Here is a 26,548-nt window from a genome sequence, read left to right as displayed (position 1 = left end):
TCACCAATCTATTTATTCCGGACAAAAGCTGGTACATCACATATATATGTATGCCTATATGGATGCTTAATGCCTATTGGATGACGAGAACACGATGCAAAAAATTTGTGCAAATTAATTTAGTCTTAAACTCTTTAAAATTTTAAGGATTTTTTTTTTTTTTTTTTTTTTTTGGTTTATTAAATATTTTTTCCTACTTTTAGATATTTCAGTTAATTTACGTATGCTTTCTGAATTTGAATGATATTGCAAATTAGTTCGCAGCAATAATTAATCTTTAATTTGTGTGAAATTGAATTTTCATAATTTAAATTTTAAATTAGCTTTTCATTTGTATGCAAATGAATTTTCATTATTTAAATTAGCTTTATATGACTTAGCGAATATTCCTTAAATTCAAATATATATATTTTTTGGTGCGGCCGATTGCAACCAAAAGGAGAGGTGCACATCTACATGTTATAGCAGTCTTGCATAGAAAATTTACAAGGCCGTTAGATGAGCTTGAGCAAGGATTACTCCGTGACTTGTCGTTGCTTCCCATTTCATTAACCGACAAATTAATTGACAGCATGGAACGTGGCTGCCGCCAATGTTCTGTAGCTAAGGGTGGATAGATTTCTTTATTAGAATCCATTTTTGTATTGTTATTACTCATTTTTCCTCAAATATTTGTGATATACTGTTTCTCCAAGACTGCATTTCTTTGCCAAGAGTGTAATTTTTTTGTTGTAATTCATGTTTGTGTTGAACTTTAGAAACATTCTATGTCACATTCATTAAATAACTGTTTACTGAACATGTCTTGTAAATTTCTTGTTTCTGTGTTGTTTCATTCAAAAATTAGACACAAAAAATATGCTCTTCCTTAACTTTTGGAGGGCTGTGTAGTTAAAAATCATTGAATATTTTTAGAATGATGTTTTACAGTTTTTCACTTTTCAAATAGACAGAAAATGTGTAACGTGCCTAAAGTTTGGCTAAATGTTTATTCGTCTAATATTCTTTAAAACATCTTGCTATTCCACCTGGTCATCTTTATCGATAATCTCTACTAATAAACCCTATTAAACTTCGAAAGAGCCCGCTTGATTTGGTTTAGTTTATTTGACTATAACAAAGCACTCGGGGGCTGCTTGCCTAAGTGAAGGGATGCCTTCGTGCAGAACTTACTAAGGAAAACTGGCTTATAACGATAGTGCGTGAGGTAACCCACAAAAATTCCCACGCAGCCAGCCCGTTTGCTTTGAATTGAACCTGGGACAAAACTACCAGGGTTCAGTTACTTTACCGCAAGGCCGGTGGTGGGTCCAAACGATACTTTTCGGGTGATTGTTAAAATCTGTACCTATTAGGGTTTTTCCATTTGTTATTATTATTATTACTATTATTATCATCAACAACAACACGATAATTTTTAATTGTTTACAGGTTTATTTTGCATTCACAATTTAAAGTACGTATTATGTCCTAATTAAAATAACAATAGCACTAAGCATTTGATCGAATAATAATTTTCAAACAATTATGCTTACTCTAGTAAGAAAGCGTAACGCCAACTAACCGCCTGTACAAAAAAGGATAGATACTTATTGTCCTCAATAAATATATGGCAAAAAATATGTACGGGAAGAAAAGTAATAACACGGATTTAAAATGCACATTTAAGGAGTTTAAGGAGTTTATGCACATTTAAGGAGTTTACTTTACGCCTTGAATGGAAGTGCATAAAATGTTTTAAACAGGTTTCCTTTTCTTTTCTACTCTAGTTGGATCCGAATAAATATGCGCATGCCCTTGTCCTTTTTTCGGAATCTTTTGCCTTGGAAAAGCTCATTATCAGTTTACATTCAAATCTGGATAAAAGCAATCCTGTCGGTAGCGTGGCCGAGCGGTCTAAGGCGCTGGTTTTAGGCACCAGTCTCTTCGGGGGCGTGGGTTCGAATCCCACCGCTGCCAAAACGCTTATTTTTAAAACTACCTTCTGCTGATACTAAATCGACTCAGATTAAAACTGCGAATTCCAAGCACGAGATTCGCATTTTGCACATAGGGAAAAGAAGTGATTTGCTTAGTTTTTTATTAAAAAAAAAATAAAAATCTAAAAACAAGTCCGAAAGATTTCAGATTTTAGCGGTCGCCCAAAAGAGTTTGCTAAGGTTTTTTATGCTTTCGCTGAGCTCACACTCTGTGAAGTTTGCTCTTGCACTCCCTCCTGCTAACCCTTTTAGTTATTTATTTTTTATGTTTATTATTAACACCATTTTCTTCGCACTTAAGTCACATACAGTTCAATAGCAAAATCACAAAATTTTTAAAACCAGCATAGCAACAGATGTTTAGAACTTCCGATGCAATGGCATACATTTTTCTATTTTTTTCAATCTTCAATTCATCATAACAATATTCACTTTTCTTACTAATATCGCTTACAAAAATTTTCTTTTGTCTTTTTATATTTAACATTTTGCATGTTAATTTTATTTATTAAATATCACGTTCTTCATACATACGCACAAAAAATGCAATTCAATAGCAAAAATCACTAAATATTTAAAAACAGCTTATCTTTACTTTTCCGGATAGAACGTTAGAGGTTGCCATACATATTTTGCTATTCTCGATATTATTTCTTAGAACCTAGAGGCTCGCGCTGTAGCCGCCTAAAATAATTATTAAAAAAAAAGAAAATATACATAATGATTTCAATCTGTCTTTGTGTCATTTCATGAAAAATATTATCTCTAATTTCATGATTTAAGTTCTTATTTATTTAAATTAATCACATTAAAAATACAAAAAAGTATTCTTAAGAACTGTGTTTATTCTTTTTAAATCGCTTGATTTGTTACTCCATAACCTTCCAGATTAAATTTGAAAATACGACGAAATATCAGTAAAAGTTCAAATATAGTTCCCCATTCGGGGCCATATTATGATTTATACGAGCAGATTTGTTTTGAACTAATTATGCTAGTGTAAAAGATTCCTGGCATAGTATCAGAAGCTTTGGCACCCGAGCCACTGCTTTTCAAAATCACAGCAGGTTGGGCTGTGATAACTTCAGTAGCTTATTTTCAGTTTTACACTCATGTCCATAAATGAAGGATAATACAAAATCAGGCAAAAGGAGAGTCAGAAGCAAAACAAATTTGACTTATTTGTAAAGCTTATTTATTAAACAAAAGGTAAAGAGCGAAAAAAAGATGCTATATGTTTGATATTATTTAAAAAATTAAGCGATTTTTTCTCTCTGGAGCAAATTACAAAAAAAAAAAAAAAAAAAAAAAAAAAAACACCTATTTACAAAAAACCAATATTACATGGTTGGTATGATTGTTAATACATTGTATGTCTCCCAGACGATGCAATACAGTCCGTACAACGCCTAGGCATACTGAGTATCAAATTATCGATCTGATCTTGGGGGGTATTACACCACTCAAAAAGCAAAGCTCTCCGAAGTTCCTGTAGACATGTAGGAGGAGGTTGACGGGCTGCAACTCGTCGGGCTGCAACTCGTCGGTCAAGCATGTCCCACACGTACTGTACAGGATTCAAGTCCGGTGAGAATGCTGGCCAGTCCATACGGGTGATATTCTCCGATTGAAGGCATTCGCTTACGATGTTTGCACGGTGAGGACGGGCGTTGTCATCCATAAACACAAATTGTGCGCCCATGGTGCCCCGAAACAAACGTACATGTTGTTCCAGAATGACGTCCCGATAGATTTGGCTTGTCATGGTTCCAATTTGAACATGCAGGTCAGTTCTGGAACCCAGAATAATTCCATCCCAAACGAGCACTCCTGCACCACCGTAACGGTGTCTTTCAGTGATGTTTTCTTAGTAGTAACGGGTAACTGGAGCTCTCCATATGAAAGTCCGGCAAGAATCAGACTGCAAGCTAAACCTGGACTCGTCGGAAAACATCACACAAGCCCACTTTTGCGGTGTCCACAATGCATGCTCTCTACTCCAGGTTAATCGCAGGCGACAGTGAGTTGCAGTAAGTAGAACGCATCTGACAGGTCTACGAGCATATAGACCAATCTGCCCTAAGCGTCTGTACACGGTCTGCCTTGAAATTGTCGTACCAGTGGCTAAAGAGTGCTGACGAAACAGGTCTGAGGCTGTGCTCCGCCTGTTTCTTTTGGCAGTAACTGCCAAATACCGGTCTTCATTCGGCGTTGTAACTCTGGGGCGACCTGTGCTGTAACGTCTACTCACATTACCATCATCTTGGAATCGTTGCCAAAGCCTGGAGATGACACTCTGGGCAATTCCAAGTTCGTCTGATACTTCCAGTCGGATACGCCCACATTCCAGACGGCCGATAATTCTACCACGTAAAAAATCGTCCAAATGCGTCCTTTGTGTCATAAGTATTCGGTTATTGCACTGAAATGCTTATAAAGCGCCTGCGAACAATTTTACTTCTTTGCCTGTATTCCTTATATATCACTCTCTTACACTCGTCATTGTGACGTACCATCGGTGTCATCTGGTTACTTCCTGAAATTTGCATATGATTCTGGAAGATGTGTGTAGTGATTTTACAGGTGATATATTTATTTTAGAGTTCGATTTCGCGTGACTCCGAATTATCCTTAATATATGGACATGAGTGTATTTGGTATGATTTAAGGGAATTTATAACAACGACGATAATTCGTGGTACGTTTCTCTAAGCAATTACAGCTCTAAATAAAATTAATAGAGCATTCAGAGGTTTATGTGGCTCGGCAAATTTAACGCAACGTGGATTAAGTGTTAATTGAACTTGGAAAAATAAATCTCTTACAGTTTTCTGAGTGGCAACAGCCTCACGAGCTGGAGATAAAATTTTTTTATCTCGGACAATGTTGTCCCTGCCGATTTATTAAAAAATTTATTAAATTCGTACATATTATGAAATAAATCAAAAACATATTGGAAATTTAAAATTCTGGCTTCGAGGTGCCCACGTTCGGGTGGAAGATTACGTATGTTCAAAATTGTGTGGCTCTAGCTATCGCCATTTTTATACAGTCCGAGGAACATACATACATGCATATAGATTCTTGGTTATTTAACCGTAGATATAATTATATTCGTTAATCGAAAAGTTAAATATTCTCTTTAATCTGTTGCTTCTTACGGGTTTAGCCCTGAAATTTCAAAGTTCCTCAAAATGTCACGAATAAGTGATATTTTCTTGATTTTAATTAAAAAATGACTCTTTCATTTTGTACCTTGATTCCTTTTCTTCCAATATACATCCAAACCGAAATCGGATACATTAAAAGCTAGCAGAAATTTTCATGTATAATGAATGTGGAAGGCAACCTTCTGTACTGAATTTTCCGGTCGTAACGCTCAGAGGGTTGATTCCTCCCCTCCCTTGCGAGTGGAAATGTGTAACTAAGTCCTACTTCAGATTGGTTTAGAAAGTTGTTCCGACATTATTGCGGATTTTTTTAAATTTATTATTATTATTTTTTTTCGTATGGCTTTAGAAATCGCACAGCAGAAATTGCATTTCGCGAGTAACAGCTGGATGACCCACAAAACCTTTGTAATTAACAAGAAACGTTAACAGCGCACTACAGTATGTTGAAATTCCTTGCTCTATGTTTCGAAATTCTTTAAAATATTCGGTCATCAATCTCGTTTTAGATTCGTATAAGCTCTCTGCTGCCTTCCCGCACCATCTGGTATGTGTGACTATAACTCGTCACATTTAATTTTGTTACGAACTGAAACTGCTACAGAAACTTTCGTTTTTAAGTTTGCTTACAAGTTAGGCTTTTCAACTTGGTGTGCAAACTGGTTTAAAATAATAAAACTGATTCTACATTTCTAGAACTGAAAGAGGAATGCCGCTGAGTTGGTTGCAAATACTTCTGTTACTAAAGCAGAAATATCAGGAGCTGATTCAGAGGCTTTTATTAACATTTCTATAACGAAAAACTGAAGAATTTATCTGTTTGTCCGACGGTGTCTGCCAGACGGTGTAGTGTTTCCTGACGTTAACTGCCATACCGATGGACTAAAGTACCGTATCGGGAGGCATATTTCACAAGTGCACATCTGTGTAGCCACCGAGGGAGTGGCTTCTAGGATGGGCCAATGGGCATCCAGTAATATTTCTGTCCTGTCACCTGACCTTTCGCGTGCTTTAAGATTTAAGCAAGATGGTTGAAAATATTCTGCTACGCAATCTTCTGTACAAAATAATTAAAGCATCGTCGAGTTCCTCTGAAAATTTGCATTGCAAACTTAGATAAAATATAAGCAATTGGGAAGATTTCACAACCTGGTTGAAAGAATTTGAAATAAATACAAACACATGTTGGATACTCCGCAAAAATATCCATGTGAAATATTAATTAAGTGGTAAATAAGATGAAGAAAGAAATATGTGAGAAAAATATTTACACCAATTATATGTGTAATTGGAAGTCAGCACCTTTTTTTGCAGGCTATATGAAAAAGATGTCCTATAATAACCAACGCATAATTTTATTCAAAGTGAACTTTACTAATTTACATTCGTTTACATTGTGTTAAATTTCACATTTAATAACTGCTCACTCTTAAATGTACTATCTACACAAGAAATACTCATCAAACATTTATCTTATTCACAATGAATATATTCAATTTATTCACATATAACTTTTAATGTTAACAATGGATATAAACAGATCATGCACAATATGTATTTTGAATCTTTAAACATCAAAAGAATGCAAGCATTGAAATCAGAAAACATTAGATTCATTATAATACTTCCAGTCCTTCTTAGCTTAATTTAAGAAAACTACACACTTGAATTCTCTTAATCCACAGGTGTTGGTAAATGCATAATATTCGAGGCTAACTGCAGTTTTAGTCATTTTCTCGATGTAAAGAGCGATAATACGCCGTTAACATCAATCCAAATATTAATGCGTGATAAAAATCGCGAAAGTGAAATGTCAGCGATTAATTAAACTCATAAAACGAAAGTAATATGAAATTTTCTACTATTACGCCATACGTTTATAACTGCGAAACAAATGCAAATTAAAACATAAAGAACATACGCTCACATGCACGAAGATTTAGCGTCACAAGAGCAATAGAAGCTCATTGGTCCATTTTCGAAGCCCCTCCTTCAGTGGCTACGCTGATGTGCACTTGTGAAATATGCATCCGGGAGAAGGCATGGGTGTTCGTAAGAGTGTATTGTCAGCGCTGCAAGGGGGCCACGTTATATGGTGAGTCTGTTGGTAAATCAAGGATACCCTCAGACAGTCATAAGGTCTTCACTGACAAAGGGGATAAGGTCGTCCTCCAATCCAACCCTCAGATGCAGTACCCTGAGGAATGAACCCTCAGACAGAGTACCCTGAGGTGTACTCCATCAAACTGTGGCGGAGCTCAAGAGTTAGCAAGGCTAGGCGATTAGTGGAGCCAGTTTGAACCACTTGTAGATGGCTTCAAAGTGGAGTTCCGTAAAAACATTTCAATTATGTATTTGTTGCAAATACGGTATTGCAAAAGATTTAAAAATTTTAGTTACTTCAAGCCAGAGTTTAGCATTATTTTTATTTCCATTAAAAATAAGCATGAATAAAGCCCCCCAAAATCGATAAATGGAGTTGGTTAATTTACAGAGTGATATAAATCTCATTCAAAGATTTGAAGATACCGATTTTACTAACTTTTATTCGTACTTGTCAAAAAATATGTAACTCAGCTGCGAATTTTTGCGCTCGCTTCCTTCCCATTTATACGTGCTGAGCAGCTTTCACACACAGTTGAAAATTAATAAGATCCCATGAATGGCCAATTAGTGTCCGAAATCCGCGGTGAAGATAATTTCAGTAATTAGTTTCCGAGGCTAGTAACTTTGGGTAAAGTGCAGAATCGCCCACTTATATAGCGCGTATCGAAGTGTAAATAGACAACGTCAAAGGAGTGCACATTGCCAAGTTTGTGCAATTCTCTGATGTGTTTTTAAGTGAAACTAGGTCGATGTGTACATGGATACCGAGTTTGCGCAATTCTTTTGACTTGTTAGTACATTTTTCAAGTTGGCGATTTTGAGAAACGCGCGAAGCAGTGGGTGATTTTGCACTTTTTCGTAATTTTATCAGAATTCGAAACGCCATTAGTTTCAAGCTATTCTAAGAAATAAAGAAGCTTATAATCATTTACATGTAGACATACCTATTTTCATTCATGAAACATACAACATTTAATAAATAATAGAACGAAGCTAGCGTGTTATTATTTATCCCATTCAGTAAATTTTCTGCAAATGCTTCGAAAGTTTTCATAATTTGTTAATTTTTAGTTTAAATTAAAGTTAAGTTATATAATCATTAAACAACCATGTTTAATTTATTTGAAAGAAACATGACTCTAAGAATTTAACATTTCGCTGTCAATATCTTTGAAATATGAAGTGTATTCAAGACAAATGTCGCCAAATAGCTTGGCTTCGATTTTGGTCAATCATTTAAAATTAAGCCAAAAAAAAAGCAACCTTATGTTTGACGTAAATTTTTGATAACTATGCTGATTTTGAGGGCTATTAGACACGAAAAAAATATTCTCGTTTTTTTTTTTTTTTTTTTTTTTTTTTTTTCATAAACAAACATTTATAAATAAACTTTTGCACTTTCCTAGTTAAAATGTTGTTGAAAGCACCTATTAATACTTTTTTAGATATATTTTATTCATTAAATTGTTTATTCTATTGCTATTTAGAAGATTTAGATTTATATATAGCCTTGTTCTAATATAAGTACTTTGACACAAATCGAACTTTATCTGAAATGACATGCCAATTTCTTTCCATATTTCGATTCTGCGACACAAATTATGCAAAACTGCCAAATTCTGTAAAAATCCCACCAGTAGTTTTTAAAAAATTAGCTCCTCAACGTTAATTGAATTTGATATATATTTATTAATATCTCTTTTTTATTAGACTTGGGCCCACCAGCGGCCGAGCGGTAAAGACGCTGAACACTGGTAGTTCGGTCCGAGGCTCGAATCCCGCGAACGGGCTGGCTGCATGGGCATTTTCGTTGTTTTCCCCATGTGTAACGTGTATACGAGCCAGTTTCCCTTAGAAAGTCCTCCACGAAAGGCATCCCTCCCCATAGGCAGATAGCCCTAGTGTGCTTTGCCATAATTAAATACACCACCACTTTTTATTAGACTTACTTGATTCCTTCTTCCAGAATTCGAAATTTAGGCTTAATCGAAATATAATTCTCACATTTTTTATGATAACAATTGTATTTTTTATAAATGTTTCGGAAAACATTTTGAATTATAATCTATAAAATTTTTACCATCATCTTCAAGTCTAGATGTATATCCAAGCACACCTGCAAAAAATTACAGTTTTTTTATTCAAAATTTCCCAAGATATATTCATTGCTACGATGAATTTATATATTGGAGCGTTCAGAAATTTGGCAGATTTATTATAAGCGATAATAACGAAAAATGTGGTTTATGCAATTTGTTCAAATTATTTGAAAAATGAACGATGAAACGTTTTTCCGCTCGTGCATCAACGAAAAAAAGGAACGGAAAATAGGCTGCTATAAATTAAGAAGTTCGTCAAGTAAGTTATTCTTGGCGCAAACTGAAGAAAATGCGCCAAGAAAAATCTTTAAATTTCTCCGTAAATTTCGCACCAAATTTTACAAAATTTAGTATTTAGGCATAATTTAAGTCGTAGAATCGAAATATGGAAAAAAAGGGTATGTCGATTCAGAAAAAGTTCGATTTTATGTCAAAATACCTATATTAGAACAAAGCGAAATATAAATCTAATATAGTATATCCTAAGTCGCGTTTTCGAGAAATTCGCAAAATCGGTTCATTAGAACGAGAAATATAGAACTGGCCCATTTTTTTTTCGCAGTGTACCTATTCTTCAGAAAGTGGGAAAAATAGATTCTCAAAATTTTCACCTTTTCTTTGCTTCTGGAAAAAAAATTAAAACATCTACTAAAGTCGCTTTTTGCCTAATTTCAAATTTTGCACTTCCATACTCTCTTCCAGTGAATGAGGGATGACCTCGAAGCATCATGATTAGGGACTCAGTATAGGTTCATTTATTTCCAGAAACGTTACGAAGACTTCATAAATGAATTTTTGCATTAAAGACGTTATGAAAAATTCATAAAAGCGTTCATAAACACACATTTATAAACCCTCTTTTGCGTTTTCCAGCTTAAAATGTTTTGAAAGTACCTATGTTTACGAATATGTTTCTAGTTATACTTATACATTAAATGGTTTAAATTCAATTGTTATTTTTATGGGAACGTTTTTCATTGTTGAATGTTATCAAAATAGTTGTGGACAAACGTGAACATTCTAGTAGAACGTTCCTTAAACCTTTTGGCAGAACATTCTGAATGACGTCAATAAGTTACGTTTCAATAACGGACAAAAGACAGTAAAAACGTGTTACTACTAACGCTTTTCTTTAACTGTAGAATGTTCTATTGAATGTTCCTGTAATATTTCAGAAAAATTTTCCTTTCCCGTTTTGAATGACATCAGCAAATGACTGTTCAATAACGGACAGTAGAACATCAAAACACGTTCATTACTAATCATTACTAACACTTTTCTATAACGCTCCGAGAATGTTCCACGTTTTAATGAATGTTCCTATAATGTTCTAGAAAAACTTTCCTTTTACGTTCTGAATGACGCCAGTAGGTTACAAATCAATAATGGACCTTAGAGTGTCAAAACACGGTACTACTAACACTTTTACATAACGTTCGTAGACTTTTGTATGAATGTTCCTCTAACTTTTTAACAGAACGTTCTGAATTACGTTTCGAAAAGTATTAGTGTTGTACTTTGAAATGTATAGCCTAATAACATATTTGTAACACGTACCATTTAATCATGTCAAGTAAAGCACACTTGATGATACGTGCTGGGAATGTTTCGAAATGTACTAGTATTTTACGTTGAAATGTACATCGTAAGAACATGGATGTAATACATTCCACTTTAGCATGCCTTGTAGAACGGTACTTCAAAGCACCTGCTGGAAACATTTCGAAAAATACGAGCCTTGTATGTCGAAATACGTAGGTTGGGGCAAAAGTCATGGCAACTATTTTTTTTCTTGAAGATACTAGTCCGGTTGGAAAATGTGACATATACAGACGAAAGGTCAAGGTCTTAACTACATGTGTGGACAATAAACAGCACTGAAATATCGTAACACACAAATTTATTACGGTAGTATACAGGGCAATATAGCCTTCACCGTGCAAAAGAATGAAAACACAATACACATAAAGTTGGTGGTCCGATGCTTGTTAGGTTTTCAAACTGACACTCTTTCCAAACTGACACGTAAAGTTGACATGACAAACCTTGGCCTAAAGACCTTCAATGTAGTCCCCTGCTAGTGTCATCACACGCTGCCAACGATGTGGGAGGCGCTGAATACCATCAGCCTCAGCATTTGCCGCACCATGTGTGAATCGGGTCATCTGTTGGCGCACAGCATTAGAAATGGCCTCTCGTGTTGCAAACCGCCTACCACGTATTGGTTCCTTACTCTTGGGAATGAGAAAGTCACTGGGCAAAACGTCAGAAGAGTACGGTTTGTGCTCCAATTCTTCCCATCCCCACCGTCGGAGTAGTTGCCGTACACACTCTGCTTTATGTGGTCTTGCATTGTCGTACAGAATTATTGCACTGTCCACAAGATCCGGATGTTTATCCCGAACGCCACATCGTACCTGTCGCACTAGGAAGTCCCTGTAGTACTGTGCGGTCACTATTCCGCCATGAGGAACAAAGTGGCAAACAATGACACCCCTGACGTCATACGCGACGATCACCATCAATTTGACTGGGGAAGGATTCTGAAGCTAGCTCATTACGCAGTATCCTGTGGACGGTGCGTTTTTCCATGTCACTTGCCCTCTCTAACTCCAGTAATATTCATCGTCTGTCTTCATCCATGAGGTGTTCGATGACGGCACGTGACAAGTGTCCGCACACACACCGGTCGTCCCGAACGTTGCTCATCACTGGTTGACACACGTCCTTGCTGAAACTTTCCTATCCACCGTGCTACTGTACGATATTCAGGTAGGACATTATTCCCAAGGGTTTCTACTAATTCACTGTGACATTCCATCGCATTTCTTCCTCGGAGAACGGCTAGTTTGATCTAAGTATGCTGCTCAACACGGGTTACTTCCATCTCTCACGGCACTCACCAACTGACTGATTTCAGAGCCCTCGCTACCACAGAGCCATGTGTTGTTCTGCATTAACACTATGCCTGCAGAACTTCCACGTGAAACATATACGTTTTGTGATCCGTTCACATATCTACAAGAAAAAAATAGTTGCCATGACTTCCTAATAATTAACCCCAACCCTCCTATATCTACTAAGAACACGGATTGTAATATAACCGCTTCAGCACGTAATGTAAAACGACCTATACACACGTAAGACCATCATGAAATGAAATGATACCCTCTTTCAACGTATTATGAACGTTCCTATGCTTGTTCATGCTTGTATAAACGTTGCATTGTTGTATTGTTGTGCTTGAACGTTGTATGTTCTCAGCTTGGTGCACACTTTTTTCATTTAATGTGAGATGACTTCTGATGATTTTAATGACTTTTTAGGGGTAAAATAATGGTCAAATATTTTCCAGAAACAGTGTGGATTGTTCACTAATAAACCTTTGCGTCACAGATACTATGAAAAGTTCATAAACTTTTGTATTTTTTACTTCCTTGTACGAAGTAAAGGAAATATTGTAATTGCGAAAATTTTCGGGAACTGTACTTCAAAGAAAATATACATTTTGACCGCTATCGAATGCAGTTGCGTGATATGTGTACTTTTGCATGACATCTGTACATAACGACATAGTAAAGGACTCTTTTTCCCAAAACAGGTTGCAAAAAGGATTTAAAATGGATTCAGAAGAGATTTTGTATGACATCTTGTATGTACGTACATATTTATCTATGTATCTCGCAAAACTCAAAAACGAGTACCCTCAGAAAGTTGAAATTCAGTATTTAAGACTTACATAACACATAGTTGTGCACATCACTTTTTGGTTGCAATCGGCCGCACCAAACGTATATGAATATATTTGTAATAATAAAATTTCTATATAGTCAAGAACACACTTAAAATTCTAACTGTATGTTCTTTTTGATTTTTAATGGCGATGGTCTCTTATATGAAAGTACGTGGAATTAAATCCACAGCCCCGTAGTCAAGTTGTTTTTCCCGCCTTTTCTACATGTACAGTTTTAGAATGTTCTGGAAATATTTAAAGCGAACTGGATTGGCTGACGTCATTTCTTGGAAGCTCCGCCTTTCCAGAGGCTATAAAAGGACTCGCAAAGGAATATTGGGGGCTTTTTCTTAAATGACACGATGCAGTAAACTTCATACAAAAATTTATTAGTAATTCTTTTTATTTACTCCGGATATCTGATTTTGTAACTGCTATTTCTCCTGAATAATAATAAATGGATCCTGTTTTTAAACTTATCGTCTGATAATTTAAGCTACGACTAAAGCTGGTACATCACATATATATATAATATTATAAACTAGGTTGTAAGTACAATACTAAAAAGACCAATTTTGGTCAAAATCTTTTGCGCAATATGCTGCAAAATTAAGAAAATGAGAAGAGAAATTGTAGTTAGCTCGCCAAAAAGTTACCAGGAGCTGTGGCTCCAAGAAAAAGAAAAAGTTCAACACAGTTTTTTTAAAAAATGACATTGAATGAGGTGAAATATTAGGCTATATGCGAAATAAAATGTAAATTATAAAACACAGTAAAATACAAAACAAGTTAAACGCGAAATATAAAACATAGTAAAAAACCAATCGATATAACAAGTTAAAACATATAAAAGTTAAAACATATAAAAATTAAAATGCGGAAATATATATATATATATATGTAATAATAAAATTTGGTACATTAATTGCAATTAAAATTAAAATTTGGTAAATTTGGACAAAAGCTGGTACATCACATATATATCCACTCTATTATTCAGCTCTGTGAGCTCAGTATTTTTTATTCTTATATATTGGTAAATTGTGAATTTTTTGCTTTAAAAATTGTTGATTTTTGTTGCTCTTACGTTTCGGTTAAGGTTTTTATGCTTAAGTGAATCTGCAAAAATAGTTGTAGAATTATCGACAGCTTAAAAGTTGTTCAAATGCATCTAAGCCTAATTTTTTTTACCATCGCAGCCATATTTGTTTACATTTGAAACTTAGCAGAATAGTGAATTTAATTTCTGCACCTTTAGTTTCTTTTCGCCGAGTTTACCAAAAGTAAACTTTTAGTTTTGTGCACCGAAAAATGTGCCTTTCCGCTAGCCGAATTGCTTGTTTTTTTGGGGGGGTAGAAATTGTTCTTTTAATAGTTTTAACTGCATCTGATATTTTATATTTTTCTATATTTCTGTTCTCAGTTTATAATAAAGATATTTTGAAGTTTTATGTATTTTTGCCTTGCGGCGAAGTGAGAACTGAATTAATTGAATGAAAAAAACTATCTCTAATGAAATTCGAGGAAATAAGTTTAAAAGAAATGCAGCAAATAATTTAATATTGCAGAAGCCCAGCGTATAATTTAATATTCCGTACAAGGAAGTCATGTCGTGTACACATCAGATTTTTGGTAATTAAAATGCTGTCAAAGTACTTATGTTTCTAGTCATATTTATAACAAATTAGCTAAATTTCATTGCTATTATGAAAATCGCTGAACACTGGTAGTTCGGTCCGAGGTTCGAATCCCGCGAACGGTTTGGCTGCATGTGCGTTTTCGTGGTTTTCCCCATGTGTTACGTGTATACCAGCCAGTTTCCCTTAGAAAGTCCTCCACGAAGGCATCCTTCCCCTTAGGCAGATAGCCCTAGTGTGCTTTGACGTATTCTCAATACATACACACACACCATTGCTATTATGTAGGGTATTTTTTCTCATCTCTTAATAATATCATTCGATTAATGTTATCAAAATACCCGCGGTCTAACGTAATCACATTAAGCTTAGCTTACTATATATCTAACAAATTACAAAACTGCGCTAGATGGACTATTCATAAATTTGATACATACATTTACTTGTTCCGAACTTTGTACGAACTTCTCCTCTTCCATGACTCTTAATTAGTTGTAATTAAAATGCTAGTTTCTACTTGTACCATGTTTCACGTAGGTTTCTCAATTTCAAACATTAAAATCCTACGCACTTTTAACCCACTGTTAAATCAATTAAATTGGGACATTTATAAGAATCTCATTCTCGTGATTTAAAAGCGAATGGCTTCCAAATCTTCCGAGGCTTTTAATTTAAAATTAATTAAGATTTTGTATTGTTATTCGAATTCTTGCAAGTCTCTCTCTAAACTGTAACCATTAACTCTTGTCCCATTGTTCACTCAAAGCACTGCGAGTTCCATCAAGATGTCTCCCTTAAATTAGCCTTTGTAAACAAGCGAATTATAATTCGGAATCTTCCGTAATACAGGCGCAGCTGCTACATCAGTGTATTAATTAGAAAACAAGTCCTAGGTAATTTAAATTCTTCCAAGTGCCTTTTGTGTCTGAACTATTAAGGATTCGGTATTCAATCAACATGTAGTAAATATAAAAATTCAATTACTGTCCCAGTCTTATGCGTGTGGTCTTGCCGGTTAATAATGCTACATTTCTCAAACAAGCAATCAGGTAGTTTTATTTTGGCAAATAGGTGTCTGCAGTTATTTTAGTTTTAATTCTTAATTTTGTAATTGCGTATTTTCACTTCTCCCAAGAGACTTAAAATTACACAGGATGTTTATACATATCTGGAACTAATTCGGGGCATTTCATTAATGTGTGAAATGCAAAGAATATTTTTTTTTAATGTTCGCTATGATAAAGTTGTTTCTGGACTATAAATCTTGTAGATACATTAGGTATTTTTTGGAAGCAGGCAAGATGAAAAATGAGCAACGCCTTCTCCGGGAATTGAACCGCGGACCTCTAGAATACGCAACCAGCGTGCAGACCACCACACTACGAAGGCATGCCAAGAAGGCGGGAGAAATACCTTAATACTCCCCTTTTAAAGGGCGACTGGGTTTTTAGGGGACATAGTCGCCAAATCCTGGGTGTGGAGAATCATCAACCACCTCTCTCTTAGTTCGGGCGCCAGTATAGAGGTATTAGGCATTTTTTTAGAAGCAGACTTGAAAAATGAGCAACGCCTTCGCCGGGAATCGAAACGAGGACCTCTGGAATATGCGGCCAGCGTGCAGACCACTACACTACAAAGGCATGCTAAGAAGGCGGGAAAAATACCTTATAATTTCCCTCGTGATTTACACGAAAGGAAGGTCTTTTTGTAAAAATTTCAAGGGTATTAATTTCTAGTCCTCGTCCACTACTTAGTCCAGCCATGCGTTTGAAGAGAGCCATGCGTAAAAAGAGCACTTTTCAAGGGACCACAGGCACAATAGCCTGTAGGTGAAACTGAAAAATACGTTGAAAAAATGTATATGGAATACTTACATAAGTGTTTATTTTTTATTCAAAGAATACATGGTACTGGGATAAAGAAATGAAATTTCTTCTGTAAATATAGAAGGTAAAACTTTCTCTTGATGGTATGCTAAGCTTATTTACATATTCCCTATTTTTCTTATTTTTAAATTCTCACTGTAAGAGAATCCTGCTACTATCATAAATCCCTTACGAAACTTTCTTTGCATCGACGAAACCAGGTATGTGCTTTTTACTTCCTTCTACGAAGTAAAAAGGAAGTATTGTAATCGCGAAAAGTTTCAGGCAGCATATTTCAACGAAAATATCCATTTTGACCGCTATCGAATGCAATTGAACGATGTTTTTGCGTGATATCTGTACGTAAGGACAGAATAAAAGACTCGTTTCGTCCAAAAAAATTATAAAACTGCTTTAAAATTAATTCTGAAAGAGAATTTTTCGTGGCGTCTGTACGAACGTATGTACGTACGTGCGTACGTATCTCGCATAACTCAAAAACGAGTAGCCTCAGAACGTTGAAATTTTGTATATAGGACTGCTATAACATGTAGATGTGCACCTCGTATTTTAGTTGCAATCGGCCGCATCAAACGTATATAAATATATTTATATATATATCCACTCTGTTACCGGGCTCAGTGATCTCAGTTTCTTTACTCTTATATGTTTGTAAATTGTACATTTTTTGCTTTAAAAATGGTTGAATTATGTTGTTTTTATCTTCCGGTTAACTTTTTTATGCCTTTAGTAAATCTGTATGCAATATTTAGAACTATCAACAATTTAAAGTTGTTTAAGTGCCGCTAAGCCTCTTCTTGATGGCGGCCATTGATTGTTTACATTTGAAACAGCAGACTAGTGGATTCGTTGCCAATCTAGAGAAACTTAGCTTCGCAACAACAAAGATAACGCCTTCATTTATTATTGCCAATTAAATCATGCTTAATCCTTTCTGGAATTTTTTCGGGGAAATAAGTGTTTAAGATTTACTTCGTAATTTTTAATATAGATATTTTGAGTTTTTATGTATTTTTGCCTTCTCTCGAAGTGAGAACTAAATTAATTGAATGAGAAATACTCAATCATCTGTGAAAAACGGTTTGTTTTTTGTTTTGTTTACTTAATTTCTTTTATACATCATTCTAGCTTTATTATAGTATTTGAGTAGAACATGTGGCAACGATTAGATAATTCTATTCTTTAAATGATATAAATTTTGTTCATTCTGAGTTATAATATGAACGAAAAATAATACTGTTAAGTGAACCTAGCGCCAGAGTGTCGCTATGGTAAACAAAGTGAATTTTAAAGAATGCATTTATTCTATTGTGGTTTATGCACTGTCGGCAAAGTAGATTTAATTCAATCCAATAAGTTTAAAGGAAATGCAAGAAAAAATGCGTATAATTTAATATTCCGTACAAGGAAGTCATGTGGTGTACACATCAGATTCTTTCTCTTCGTTTCCAATATTAAATGGATCTTTTTTGTCGCAGTCTTTTAGGTAATCGAATGCTTCATCGAGGGCCACAATCACAACTTACTTGCATTTATCTTCTGTTAAAATTTTCACACGCGGTTTTACAAATTATTCTGTATTTAGTCACATGCCTCGGCAAAAGCTCGTAAACAATATGTGTTTTAGTTTCTTTAAGTTATAAATCCTGGTTTGTTAGTTTATTTATGGTTGCTATGGGTTTTTTTAAAGACTTTCCAATTTATTTCTGAGTGGGCGGATTTTCTCTTCTTACCAACGATTTAACATTAGAAATAGTACATAAATTTTTCAAGCATTTGTTTTGAGCGTTCATTTTATGTAGAAGTAATGATTGACAGATTTTTCCTTTCCTTTTAATAATGCTGCTTATTTTGCATTTCGAAATTTTAACATTATGCATTTTCACGGTGTTTTTTAACATTTCTCTTCAGAAGGCGCAGAAACAGATCTTTAAATGTGCTGCTTTCTGAAACTCAAATTCACTATATGTTCTTAGTAGTAGTAGTATCTTTAAATGCACAGCTTGTTTACAAGCGCCGTTTCAAAAGAATAAATTTAAAGTAGCAAATGATATTTCTCGTTTCAAATAGTTGTCAGAAATTTTTATTCAAAACATTCTTTCTTCATTCTCTATGTTCTCACAATACCACGTGATCAATTGTATTGTACCGCTATTGCATTCTGTTACTAAGTGTGGTACGAGTCCTGTACCATAATTGGTAGTAACCAATGTACCGACCATTGTATATCTTAAACACAGTTGCATGCTAAATATATTTTGTATAACATATTTCTTTTTCCTAACAATTGTTGTACTATAGGGATTGAATGCGTATCGAGATCAAATTATATTGTACGCTACCTACTTCTTCTGTATCACATCACTACCTGCGGTATTGTAACATGACTCTGTCATAGCGAATATCTAGTTTATTACACTGACTTTCAATATGTTGCTTTATCAAATATATGTACTTGGCTATGCAGTGTATCCCGATCCAGTTGTTAGTTTTCTGAATTAAGTCGAATTCTGAATGCTTTACGCATTTCCCATGTATCAGTACTTCCAGTCACACACTGATGGCTATTGTATTCTTTTATTTTTATTTCTTTTGGTATATCCTCTGTGTATTGCTGTAATCATTTACATTCATTATGTCACTATGTTCTCTGTTTTATGTTATATTGTCATTAAGTCTAATGCTACTGTCTATATTTTACTCATTGTATATTATTGGGCTGCCCAACATCAGACTGCACTTTAGCTTATGTATATTCTATATTTGTGTGTATTACACCTTTGTAAAATTTTTGCTTATTGTCAAAACTCGCCCTTGTTTGGCTTTGTATGCTTTTGTTATTTTACTTAATAAATGTGGGGCCTGGGTGGTTGTTGGGACTGTCTTTCGTGGGCATTTGGTCTGTTGGACTGCCTTCGAGTTGAATTTGGCTTTGGGTTTGGGTGCCCGGTGCGTGGCGTCTTGTGATTCCTCTTTAGGCTCTAGATATACGGAGGCTCTAGACGTGGTGCTATACCGATTAACCTTTTGGTAAAGGGACAGTGCCCACGTCCTCCGTTGCTTATCGCTTATCGCTTTCATTCTCTATATAAATCGTTCTAAAAATGTACAAATGTACAGATCATGTTTATAGTATATATCTGGAACTATTTCGGACCAGCTTATTTTAGTGTATTTAATGTGTAATCTTAGATTACGTTACCAAGGTTTGAATTTAACTATTTGTTACGTTATTTTAAATATTCACAAGTAGTGAAAGTTTTGTATGTAGCAGAAGTTGTGCCTTTATGTTCAATTTAAGATTAAAATGAAAAGGTTATTTTAAATCTTCTCGAGTGTTTTGTGAGTTGCTTAAAACGTAGCGATAAGTTGCTACCTCTTCAGCAGGGTCTACACGATTTTAGCTTCCAGTCAAAGCAGAAACCTTGAAACCAAATATTTGTCAAATAACAATGTGGGAAAAGAAAATTTACATTTATTTTCTATCAGAAATTTAAAATTTGGTATCTTTAAAACATTTTTTTGGTTACGCTTTGTAATTCAAATATACTGACAGCTAAATATTAAATTCTTAAACTGACGTTTCTTTCAAATAATTCTAATATATATAACTAATTCTTAAATAACTTGTTTCGATTTAAAATAAAAACAAAAAGTTATTTCTCATTCAATTAATTCAATTCTCACTTCGCGGCATGGAAACAATATATATGAAAATTCAAAAAAATCTTCATTGAAAATTGCAAAAAACAGAAGAACCTAAGAAACCAAATAGAGTTAATAAAACAATTTTTGCAATTAAAATTAAAGTTTAAATTAATTAAAATTGGGCAGAAAGACAGTTTTTTGATGCAAAAATCTTTTGGCCCCACTGGGCAAAAAAGACACTGAAGTTGGTGCAGAAACGATTTAATTCACTATGCTACTAAATGTAAACAAACGACGACGTCGTAAGGCTTAGTGGAAAGTAAATAGCTTTTGAATTGCTGATAATTCTACAAGTATTGCATGCAGATTAAATAAAAGCATAAAAACATAAATGGAACATAAGAACAATATAATTGAATCATTTTTAAAGCAGAAAATGCACATTTTACCATCACATAAGAATAAGAACCTTAGCTCACTGAGCCGAGTAACACAGAGGGTGTATATATGTATGTGATGTACCAGCTTTTGTCCGGAATAAATAGATTGGTTAAGAATCATAGATGTAGTCGTAGCTCAAAGTATCAGATGATAAGTTTAAAAAACAGGATCCATTTATTATTATTCAGGAGAAAATAGCAGTTACAAAAATCAGATATCCGGAGTAAATAAAAAAGAACTACTAATAACTTTTTGAAGTTTACTGCATCGTTACATTAAAGAAAAGACCCCGATATTCCTTTGCGAGTCCTTTTATAGCCTCTGGAAAAGCGGAGCTTCCAAGAAATGACGTCAGCCTCGTCAGCCATTCCAGTTCGCTTCAAATATCTCCAGACATTCTATAACTGTACGTGTTAAGGCGGGAAAAACAACTTGACTACGGGGCTGTGGATTTAATTCCACGTACTTTCAAATAAGAGACCGTCGCCATTAAAAATGAAAAGAACATACAGTTAGAAATTTAAGTGCAATTATTTGTAATAATAAAATTCCATAATCAAGAATGATTGATTATGGAATTTTATTATTACAAATATATATAATATAAATCCATCCCTTCCCTTCCCGCTCAAAAGTCATTACCCAGCTTCTGTTTTCTAATTGGTTGCTCATATATAAATACTTCCATTTAAAGAAATGTTTCAAATGAGGCAAATATTCATTCATGTTTTGGCAATTTGAAATTTTTTTTTTAATACAAATAATGAAATCTAACTCCCGGTTCCCTATACGTATGTTTGGGAAAGTTTTATATTTGTTATGAAAAAATAAAATACGACAAGCTCGACTGACGTACGACAAAATCGGCCATTATATTTAATTTCAAAATTTGCGATTTTTGATGTCATTTTCAACTTGCTTTGAGGCATCGGTTAATTAAGTTCGAATATTTCGAGGAAATAAGCTTAAATGAGGTGCAGCAAAAATGTGTATAATTTAACAGACCGTGCAAGGTGACTATGGTATTTTATTATTATATATATATATATATATATACTTTTTGTTTGCAATCGGCAGCAACAAAAGTTGCTGCCGATTGCAAACGAAAAGGAAGGTGTACTTCTACACGTATTTCAGAGGCTGCTCGTTTTAAGTTATGCGAGATCCATATATACGGACGGATGCTCACAGATACGTACAGATGTCACAAAAAAAGTCTCTTCCAAGTCTATTTTAAATCCATTCACTAAACGAAAAAAAAAAAAAAAAAAAAAAATCATGAAATGGAATCGAGAGGGGTAAAAACAGATACTTTCGTTAAAGTATGATGAGAGTCGTAGCTACGGTTTTTAGCGCCCAGGGACAACTGAAGATTTCGCGCCTCCTACTGCTTGCCAAGGATGGAAAACATTTAATTCTAAAACGCCCGGGGACAGATGTCCCCCTTGCCCCCCTCTAGCTATGCCCCTGAGTATGATACCCGAAATTTTTCGCAATTACTATACTTCCTTTACTTCGTAAAGAAATTAATATGAATACATATGTTTGTATTTAAATAATTATAAATGTGTTACGAAAAGAAGAGTGCAAATTTCATACCCGAGCTTATTAATTTTTTGATAAGTACGAATAAAAGTGCGTGTGACTTATCTCACTTGTCTAACAGTAAAATCAGGACAAGCCCACGAAATTCATTATGGGAAGGTGTGTATTGGTGTATTGAGAATATGGCAAAGCACACTAGGGCTATCTGCCTAAGGGGAGGGATGCCTTCGTGGAGGACTTTCTAAGGGAAACTGGCTCGTATACACGTTACACATGGGGAAAACACCCATGCAGCCAGCCCATTCTCCGGGATTCGAACCTCGGACCGAACTACAGCGACTTTACCGCTCGGCCGCTGGTGGGCCCTATTACGTGATAGAACTGTTTTACCATGAAATATTTTTGTCTTTCTAGCAACAATAAGAAATTTTTGCCATTCAGTCTTGTTTATCCCATGATTGGTTCGGATATAATCAAATTGTTCAGATAGGCCAATTTTCATATTTAGAAACATGCTTGTTCGTATAACATGCTATTTTTTTCACACATTTTCATGCAAATCATATATTACTGCACTTTAATATACTAAATGAAATTTTGATTTAAGTTGGTTTATTAATTTACAGCTTCACTAAAATAAGCATAGACATCACGCATAGAATTAAAATTATTTAAATAATCATACATAATAAAATCATTTTAAAAAATGCAAAATTAAATTGCATTTTAATATTTAACAGCCATAAATAATGTTTAAAACATTAGATTAAATTTATAGATATTAAAACCAATTTCTTTTAAAGTAAGGTGACGTCATTGATTACATCATCCACAACATAAAATTATATAAAATATCGTAAGCAATACAATTTTTATTTCAAATAAAAATGCAAAATTAAATTGATTTTTAGGTGCTACTTTGGTAGACGGTTTGGCGAGTTTTTGGCAATTTTTCTTTTGGCGAGTAATACGACTTATGGTAAACCCATTGCTGGATAAGTTATTTATGGTAATCGATACTTTGTTGACATTTTATTTAAAAAATAATGCGTGTTATTATGCATAATTTCCGTGTTTTAAATAGTATTTATGGCTTCTAAATATTAAAATTCAATTTAATTTTGCATTTTTATTTGAAATAAAAATTTTATTCTTCATCATATTTTATGAAATTTTATGCTGTGGATGATGTAATCAGTGACGTCACCTTACTTTAAAAGTAATTGCTTTTAATATCTATAAATTTAATCTAATGTTTTAAACATTATTTATGGCTGATAAATATTGAAATACAATTTAGATTTGCATTTATTTTTTAAAATGATTTTATTATGTATGATTATTTAAATAATTTTAATTCTAGGCGTGATGTAATCAGCTCTCTGATTGGTTATAGAATATTTGTGCATTAATGAGCTGTAATCAGCTCCCTGATAGGTTGCTGAAAATTTGTGCATTACCGCGCCATTTTAAAATTTAATTCATATCTTCGAATTCCTTCAAAAATGTCTCCTTCAAAGATGAATGTTGTTTTTGATAAGTACCAAGAATTTTTGGTTTCGGAATCAAAAAATTGTCCTCTGAGACCTTATTTTCGCCAGCCTGGCTTTCCTAATCAAAGATTTATTTATAAATTCTTACAAGGGTCAGAGGAAATTTATTTTAAATTTTTGGAGGAAACGTCGCTAATTGTTTCTTCAATGAAGACCGTTAGAAGAGCCGATTCTAAGACGGCCGTATATGATATTGTGGTCATGTTGAAAGAAATAACCGCTGTAACGGTAAGAAAATTATTAGACATTCCTCCTTTTTTACCGACAATAAACTAATTGCTGTCATTTTAGCTCTAGTGTACGAAGCGATCTTATTTACTTATTTTAAAGTATTTAATTTAAGTAATATTTTAATTCTTTTAAACGTTGGTATGATGATTTTTAATTCGATATTCAATTTACGTAATATTTTAATCCAATTAAACGTTGGCGCAATGTTTTTATAGTGGTATTTTTATTCTATTTCTATGCTATATGAAAGTAATAATTTAACCTTTCTTTAGTATTTTATACTCGTAGTAAATGTATTTATTCTATATAATATATATATATATATTATATTCTATATAACGTATTTTAAAGTATTTAAATTTAATAATATTCTAATTCTTTTAAATGTTTGATGATGTTTTTTATTTCGATATTCAATTTCAGTAATATTTTAGTATAATTAAACGTTGGCACAATGTTTTTATAGCGGTGTTTTTATTCTCTTCTTTGCTATATGAAAGTAATAATAACCTTACCTTAGTATTTTATACTCATAGTAAATGTATTTATTTACACTTGCCTGCCATCTTAGAAAACGACATTTTCAATAAAAAAATTAATCCATTATTTCTAACGATATTTATTTATTTATTTATTTATTTATTTATTTATTTATTTTAAGTTTCGAATACTATGCGTAAAAACAGCGTTTTTCAAGATGGCTGACGTTTGTAGAAATCGCACGAACAATTGCGCCAACGTAAATCGCCAAAAATCCGTGCAACCGTCTACCAAAGTAGCACCGATTTTTAATATTTAGAAGCCATAAATAATGTTTAAAACACGAAATTTATGCATAATAAAACGCATTATTTTTTAAATAAAATGACAACAAAGTATCGGTTACCATAAATAACTTGTCCAGCAATGGGTTTATCATAAGCCATATCGCTCGCCAAAAGTAAATCGCCAAAATTCGCGCAACCGTCTACCAAAGTAGCACCATATTTTTTTTACAATAAGCAGAATTTTCATTATGCCGATCAATTTCCAGTGCACATGCGACTATCGACTCCCAATCGACCCTTTGATCATCACTGATTCCCTTCAAAATTTCATCGACTTCGTTTGAAGCCCCTAATGTAAATTAAGTAGCATTTTAATAACGTAGATGTTTTCCTTTTCCTAACAGTTTCTGGGAATTTGAGCTCTAACTTACGAAACATTAATCTAATAGACTAATAGGCATTATTCTAATAGGCTTACTTAAAAAAAAAATGGTACTATTCGGTTTTGAGGGCCGTAAAAAATCGCCAAAATATTGTCGATGCCAGTGCTGCCAAAAATAATTGCGGCAACCCTAACGCAAGAAAGGAAGTAATTATGCTTCCTAGTAAATAACTATCTAAAAGATTGATGTTTTAATTTAGATGAAAGGTTAATTTCATATAATACTTTTTTATTATTATAATTTATATAAAAAAGGCTAAACATGACTGAATGGAAGCATACGAGTAAATAACTATTTCAGATCATTATTATAATTTATATAAAAATTGCTAAACATAACTGAATGGATGCCTGCATCGTTATTTCGCTACCGAGTTATCGCTAAAGCATAATTTCATCCGTTGGTTGTTCAAACGTAATTGTCTATAATGAATGATGCCTTTTCTTTGAAAGAATTCTCGGTAAAGTGCAGAATCGCCCACGTATTTGTTTCTGCTTTTTACAAGGGTAAAAACAATTGGATTTTTGTCAATTATCCTTTACTATTTAAGTGAAAACAGGTCGATGTGTACATAGATAAAGTCAAGGGTGTGCGCAGTGCCATTTTTGTGCAATTCTGGGATTTTTTTTAAGTGAAAATAGGTCGATGTGCACATGGATACGGAGTATGTGCAATTCTTAGAAACGCGTCAAGCAGTGGATGGTTTTTGCACTTTACCCAAAATTCTATTGCCGACTTTTTGTCATGGGCAATTTTCCAAATTGTTAAATCCATAGGATATTAAAAAAGGATTTAAAATCAAAAAAGGATTGAAAAATTAAACTAGTAATTCAATGGCGTCTTAAGAAATATAGAACTATATAAATTTACGCAATCTGAAATCAGCGCATACGCTACATTTGGCGCGCTGTTAATGGGCGCGTTTGCTAGATTTGGCGCTTTTGCCCATACATTTTCGCTGCAATTTTTTACGGTCCTCAAAACGGAATAGTACCAAAAAAAAAAAATAGCTTTTCATATCATAGTTTCAAAATATAATATAAATAAATGTAATCAGCATATAATATAAATCGTCGAAATACAAATAAATATAATCAGCATGTAATATAAATCTTCAAAATATAGTAAAATAATTGCTAATTGCATATTTAATATTTTAAGAATATAAGATAAAATATTTTATATCTAATAAGAAATAAAAAGAACTTTTAGTTTTAAGCATATTTTTAATAAACACATAAAAGAAAAATTTGGAATTTAGATTGGTTTACATGGTTTTTTAAGCAACGTTAAGTTCTATTAAAATAAAA

General features: G+C 33.7%; 1 protein-coding gene and 1 non-coding gene across 2 annotated transcripts in view; one reads left to right on the top strand and one right to left on the bottom strand.

Moving 5' to 3' along the window:
• LOC118191493 (centrosomal protein of 192 kDa-like) overlaps window positions 1-26,548 on the bottom strand; it is a 381,533-nt gene that overhangs the window by 321,145 nt on the left and 33,840 nt on the right. The window lies entirely within an intron of this gene.
• Window positions 1,878-1,959, top strand: TRNAL-UAG (transfer RNA leucine (anticodon UAG)). The gene has a single exon. It is a non-coding gene; the product is annotated as a tRNA-Leu (tRNA).

The sequence above is a fragment of the Stegodyphus dumicola genome, chromosome 10 (assembly GCF_044657685.1).
Source record: "Stegodyphus dumicola isolate Sdum_Otavi_A_Nest chromosome 10, ASM4465768v1".
Taxonomy (NCBI): Eukaryota; Metazoa; Arthropoda; class Arachnida; order Araneae; family Eresidae; genus Stegodyphus; species Stegodyphus dumicola.
Note: the sequence above shows the minus strand (reverse complement) of the source record. Positions and strands in the feature narration are given on the sequence as shown.